Here is a 6,867-nt window from a genome sequence, read left to right as displayed (position 1 = left end):
TACAAAGCTATGATAACCGAAACAGGATGGTACTGGCACAGAAAGACACAGAGAACAGTGGGACGGAACCCTCAACAAAGCATCAGCAAATTCCAACAATATGTGGAAGAAAAGAAAGAATCATGCATCCCAAACTTGAGCCTCGGGTTTAACTTCAACAGGATTTAACTTCAAAAGAAGAGCGTTGAAGATGAAGCAATCTATTTTGACACGTCCCATAAATGGATATGGAGAGGAAAAGCATATGGCCCTCTGGTAAGGGGCTAATATGACCTGGGCCTGTTGGTCGTTTCTGATTGTTTGTGGGTATTTTTCCCCCAATGGTTCTCAAGTGGTGTGGGGAGAAGGTCACCTCTGGGCTCTTCTTCCACTTCACGTTTCTTTTCTCCGTGTCTGGAGGGCATTTAATAGCGTGTTTATGGGGACAGAGGTCTTAACCTCGATGGCGTGCATCACACTCTCACACAATGAAAAATTATTCCACGCTCGTGCCAGGAGGGCTCCCTTTGAAGACCCCCCTCCCTCGAGGCACTCTCTCTGGGTGATGTGATTTAGTTTCTTCCCCTCCCAAACGTTGGTTCCCTCTATTCCCTGCCACAACATCGTGTCTCCTCCGCAGTATGCATTGCAAAAATTATTTTTTAAGAATATCCCATTTCTAGGGATATGTAATACTTTCAACAGTAAAGAATTAAAAAAAAAAAAGAATGTCCATGTCTTGTGTTTTTTTTAAAAAGAGTGTATTTTTCTTTTTATATTTTTATTGATTTCAGAGAGGAAGGGAGAGGGACAGAGAGAAACATCAACGATGAGAAAGAATCATGGATCGGCTGCCTCCTGCACAAGCCCCACTGGGGATCGAGCCCACAACCCAGGCACATGCCCTGATCCGGAATCGAACCTGATCTCCTGGTTCATAGGTCGAAGCTCAACCACTGAGCCACACCGGCCGGGCTCGGTCAACTTATGGACCGAATGCAATTCTTTGATGACTCATTTGCCTGTTTGCTTAGCGCCCTTTTCTTCCCACCACTTCCCCTTCACTAGGGATTGCAGAGACCACGTCCCAGGAACAACACCCGAAAGGCAATAGCTGCACGGATAGTTGCAGAGCAAAGATGAAAGTCCTTGTTTTTCCTTCCCTCCATGGCGCCCCTGGAAAGGTCTCTTATCCACCTGCGATCTTATCTCCGATTCCAGGTGACCTTTCTAAAGAGCAGGCCCTCCGTGCAGGCAGACCGGCTGGCTGCCTTGTGGATCTGGGCGTTTCAGTCCTCGGGCCTCAGTTGGCCAGGCCTGCACAATGTCCCCCCCTTAAGGATCCCGGAGAGGCCAAGGGGCCGAGGTGGAGTCCCCTCCCCACCCAACTGTGAACAGCGGCAGTCCCTGGCCTCACTTCTTCTTTTCTAGCAAAAAGCGGCCAGGCTGCCAAACAGCTACTCCTCTCCAATGAACTTCTTCCAGCCCTGCTGGGGTGGCTGGGTGGTTGAACACTGACCTATGCATGAACCAGGAGGTCACGGTTGGATTCCCACCTGGGCTCGAGTGTGGGGCGTGCAGGAGGCAGCCGATCGATGATTCTCTCTCATCACGGATGTTTCTCTCTCTCTCTTCTTCTCCCATCCTCTCTGAAAGAAAAAAATACATATATATATGCATATTTTTAAAGAACTGAACTTCTTCCAGGCACAGAATGGACATTGCTCAATAGCTGCTGAGCGCATTCCTGCGAGCGCTCTTTCGCAATCCTCTGGCCTGTCTTTGGGGCCAGGATGGGGGCTCCAGGCTTGAGGCTGCAGCCAGCAGCCTATGTGGACAGGAGGGAGCCAGAAGGATTCACATTTCATGCGGGATAGGGGCAGGGGGGGAGCAGGAGGGGGAGGCCTGGGCCTCTGTGCCGGGAGCATGCGCACTGTCCACTGGAGTCTCTGGGGGCGACCCCCCCCTTCCCCTGGTCACTATGGAAACCAGCGCTGGGACAGGGCTTCTCCTAGTCCCGAGCCTGCCAAAAACAGCCTGTCCACAGCTGTGTGATCTGTTTCACATTACAGGGCTGGAGGGAACCCACCCCCAAAACCGTCCTGCACCAGAAGGTATCATGACAATGTCTCCCTGGACTTCCTCCTGCACCCCTGGAGCCTGATTGACAGAATCCCGATGTAAAAGAGTCACCCCTTTTCCTGCGTGTGACTGGCAGGTGCTTTTTGCAAACGCCAGGCGCCAGGCTTTCGTTTCTAAGCCGCTGGCCCCTGAGATGACTTATCTTCCGTATCGAAAAATTAGGGTCGACCTGGGAGGATCCAGCCCAGCCGACGTATCCCTGGAGCTCCAGACCCCAATCGTGACCTTGAACTGAACAAGCCGTGGAAGGCCCTGGCCGGGTGGCTCAGTGGTTAGAGCGTGGTCCAGCTACGCCAAGGTTGCCGTTCCCATCCCGGGTCAGGGCACACACAAGAATCAACCAAGGAACGCAAAGTTAAGTGGACCCACAAGTTGATCTTTCTCTTGCTCTCTAAAAAAAAAAAAAACAGGAAAATTTAAAAGGAAGTTGTGGCTGCCTCGTGAGGACTGGCTTTCTCTTCTTTCCCACAGGGACACGGGTCCCGGGAGGAGGTCTGCATCTCTGTTTTACGGGCAGGCACCTCATTCCACAGCGAGCAAGCTGCTGACCCCTCCCCACCCCCAATGATCCTTTCTCTACGTGTGAAGCCTGTCCCAGGCTTTCCATTTTCCCCACCACCCCCCTCTCCGTGAATGTCCTTCTTGGTGGGAAATGCAGCCTCACCAATAGGTCTTTTCCTGGGTAGAAAGGATGTCACCTTATCAGACATACAGCTGGGCTCCCAGGATGGGCAACACTAGGGGATCTGTCTAGCTTGTACGTGGTTCCAAACTTGAGCATCCGTCCCAATGCTTGCGAACCAGGGGTGGGGAACCTTTTCCTACCAAGGGCCATCTGGATATGGGTTAACACCATTCGAGGGCCATACAGAATTCATCCACTGAAATATTAGCCTGGCCGCGTATTTACAATAGCTAAGATCTGGAAACAGCCCAGGGACCCAGGGATCCATTTATCCCTAACAGTAGATAAATGGGTAAAAATTCTGTGGGACATTTACACTATGGAATACTATGCAGCTGTAAAAAAAAAAAAAAGAGAGAGAGAGGGATCGAGTAGCCTTTGGGACAGCATGGATAGACCTGGAAACTATTATGCTAAGTGAAATGAGCCAAACGGAGAAAGACAAATTATCACATGGTCTCACTTGTTTTAATGAACACAATGAAGGGACCAATAAAATAAAACCCGAAGCTGGGAGGCATGGAACAGACTGACATACCTCGATGTGGGGTTGCGAGATAAACCAGAGAACTTATATATGTATATGCACAGCCCATGGACATGGGCAATAGATTAGTGAAGACCTGGGGGTGAGGGGGTGGGTAGGGGCTGGGAGGAGGGCGAACAGGGGGAAAATGGGAGATATCTGTAATGCTATCAATAATGAAAAGATATATTTAAAAAATGAGGGTAAAAATTAGCCTCCTCTATTTGGTCAAACATTTCATCAACTCGCCCCTCATGCCTTGGCAGGGCCAGACCAAATGATTTCGGGGGCCATAGAAGGATGGGTGTTCCCCACCCCGCCTTAAACCCTCTGAGCGTAATACCTCTTAGTGGTCCTAACGCTCAGGCCCTGGTACAGTATTGATATCTCCTGGCAGCGGGAGCTTTTATAACTTTACTAGTGGCCCCGGTGCACGAAATTTGTGCACATTAAAAGGGAATTAATTAGAGAAAAATTTTAATATTGCTATTTGTCTTTTCTCTATAATAGAAGTGTCAGAGATGAAAGAAAATTAGTAAAATTGTATATGAAAATCTCCCTACTGTCAGAGTCTGGGGTGCGGCCTCAGGTCCCCTGGCCCCAGCGTGAGGGTTCTAGGGCATGAGGGCGCAACAACCATTTGCATATTAGTTCTTTATTATATAGGATGATTGTTTTTATAATAACTGCATTTATACTTTTTTTAAATATACAACGGTGTTCATGCTTTCACAATTGTTGTGCCCAAGTTTGAAGTGTAATGTCATGAATCCATTAAATCCGGGCAGGTAAAACAGGAGGATGCAATTGTCATAACCTTACAATGGCAAAAACGATGGCCCATGGCCCACGCTGAGCTGAGATTTAAATAATTGGCTCAAACATTTTCATTGGGGCGGGGGGGGAGGGGGAAATACCTTCCATGAACTAACTAGTTTGCAGGAATCATTAGAAAATAATAAATATCCAAGTGAACAGAAGAAAAAAAAAGGAAATGAATGGATATAAAATGCAAGAAGCGAGGATGATCTTGAAGAAGAATGTGGACAATAAGTGGATGCCGAGCCATTCTTAAATAATAAAAAATAATATAACTGGAAGCACTCTTGTCGGATGTACTGAGAAAAACAGAAATCCACAAATTAAAGAAGAACATGAAAGATGGGAACAACCCAACTAGGACATATCTGACAGGCATGTAGGAATTAACCTTGGGAAGGGAAATGTTAGGAAATCCTATCGGAGGAACGGGGTGGGGATGATCCCCATAAAAGTGATACAGGTGGGAAAATCCAAAGAGAGAGAAACAGTGTGGCAAATCCTTCCACGTCAACCTACTCGAGAAAAAATAGAGAAATGAGGAATGGGATGCAAGAAATAGAGAGAGTCCAAGAAATGCCCAGACCATATTGGATATAAGCTTTGGGTTTCAAGGGACAATAATAACCAGACACAAGATGGCATATTTATTTTTTTCCCCTTTTTTTTTCTTCTTTGTTTGGGTGGCATATTTAATTGATTTTTTTTTTAGAGCGAGAGAGGAAGGGAGAGTTATAGAGAGAGAGAAATATCATCATTGATGGGCTGCCGCCTGCATGTCCCCCTCCCCCCCCCCCCCAGGGAATCGAGCCTGCAACCCGGGCACGTGCCCTGACCGGGAATCGAACCAGTGGCCTCTTGGTTCCTGAGTGGACACTGCACCGCTGAGCTGCTCGGGCGGGGCCAAGGCGGCCTATGAAATCGGCCCTGGCCGGTTTGGCTCAGTGGGTAGAGCCTCAGCCTGCGGACTGAAAGGTCCCAGTTCGATTCCTGGTCAAGGGTACAAGCTAGGGCTGCGGGCTCCCTGCAGGATCCTCTCTGAAATCAATAAAAAATATATTTTTTTAAAAAAAGAAGAAGCTTTCAGCTTGAGGAATCCCAGGAAGGGCTGAAGGCCCACACGGGCTCACGCCAGCGATGCTTCCCTGGGGGGAGGGGGGGTGGCAATGGGGGGGTGTCAGCTTTGTTTTGCCCTTTGCAGACCTGTTTTCACAAATTAGAAAATACCAAAAAATAAAACAAAACGAAAAGAAATTAGAAAATACAGCCACCAGTATGTCTCCTCTCTTGTCTGTCATGTGAGCGGGAGGGCCAGATACCATCTATGCTGCCGGGCTGGAAAGCACGTTCCGGGCGTGGCGGGCAGGTTGGGACCCGCCAGGCGCGGGGAGGAGCTGGAGGCGACCTTCCCCCGGGGACACGCAGCGCAGGTCGCAGGCCGTCAGGGGAGGAAGGGTGCAGGGTAAGCGGGGTACAGGGACGGGTACAGGGCCCTACGAGTTCAACATGGCCATCTTGGAAGGATGGGCACTTCAATGAAAAAAAAATAAAAAATAAAAAAATCAAATCAAAATGACCCCCGGGGACGTGGGAAACAAAAACCAATGGCTTAGCCCCCTGGTCGGGTGGCTCAATGGTTAGCGTCCGGGCCCCGAGGGTCGCGGGGGTCCCCTGGGGCGGCCGAGGTGCATGCTGGGAGGCGGCCCGTCCAGGCACCGCTCTCACGTCCACGTTCCTCTCTCCCTCCCTCCGTCTCCTTCCACCCGCCCTCCCACTCCCGCTAAAAATCAAGGGGGGGAAAATAATCGCCGGGTGAGGATTAATAAAAATATAAACAATAAACATATAAATGAATATTTTTTTAAAAACCAACGGAATGACTATGCCCTGGTAGGGTTCAATAAAATACGTTTTAAAAAAAATAAAATAAAATCAATGACGGTGAACACACTATACCAGCGTCGCCCCAGGCAAGTCCCGTGCGCCCATGGGGGTGGACGACATTCTGCATTTCTCTCATTTTTTTAAAATTGTTATTGGTTGGTTGGTCTGAGAGGGAGGAAGGGCGGGGGAGAGAGGTGTGTTGGTGCCATTCATGTGTATTTCTGCAGCCCTGGCCGGATGCGGGCCTGGGCCCCGGGCCTGACCTCGAACCCGCAACCATGACGCCGCCACCGCCGGACGAGTGGCACGGCCGGAACTGCCCTTTTTTTGTTTTTCTTTTTAACTCTTTGCTGCTGAAAGCATTGCCTCTGCCCCCTCTTTTTGCATTTCTTCCTTTTGCACCCCCTCTGGCCCGTCTTTTCTCGGGGTTCCCAGGTGGGGCCGACCCCGGCTCGCACCCCACAGAGACACCCGGCCTCCACCATGGCGTCACCTCGCACCCTTGGGGTCCGGACCCCCACGCCGGCCGACACCCCGGCCCGGGTCTCTGGGGGGGGGGGGGTGGACACCTATCTCAGGTGATTCTGCGTGAAAACCACGGCCATTTCGCCTTTTCCTCAGAAACGCGTTTTCCTCAGCAACGCCTTGCCCTCGCTCGGCACCTCAGCCGTCAGGGAGCGCCTTACCTCTTCCCTGTCCACCTTCGGCGGCGCTCAGCCTTCTCCCTCCCTATCTCCCCACGACGCGCTGAGGGCACACGGGACACTTTGGGGGGGAAGGGGGGTCATGGCGGCTATTCATTCCAGGGGGGTCTGTACCTTGTTGGGGGGGG

This window comes from Myotis lucifugus, unplaced genomic scaffold (assembly GCF_000147115.1).
Source record: "Myotis lucifugus unplaced genomic scaffold, Myoluc2.0 scaffold_815, whole genome shotgun sequence".
Classification (NCBI taxonomy): domain Eukaryota; kingdom Metazoa; phylum Chordata; class Mammalia; order Chiroptera; family Vespertilionidae; genus Myotis; species Myotis lucifugus.
This window is presented reverse-complemented; position numbering follows the sequence as displayed.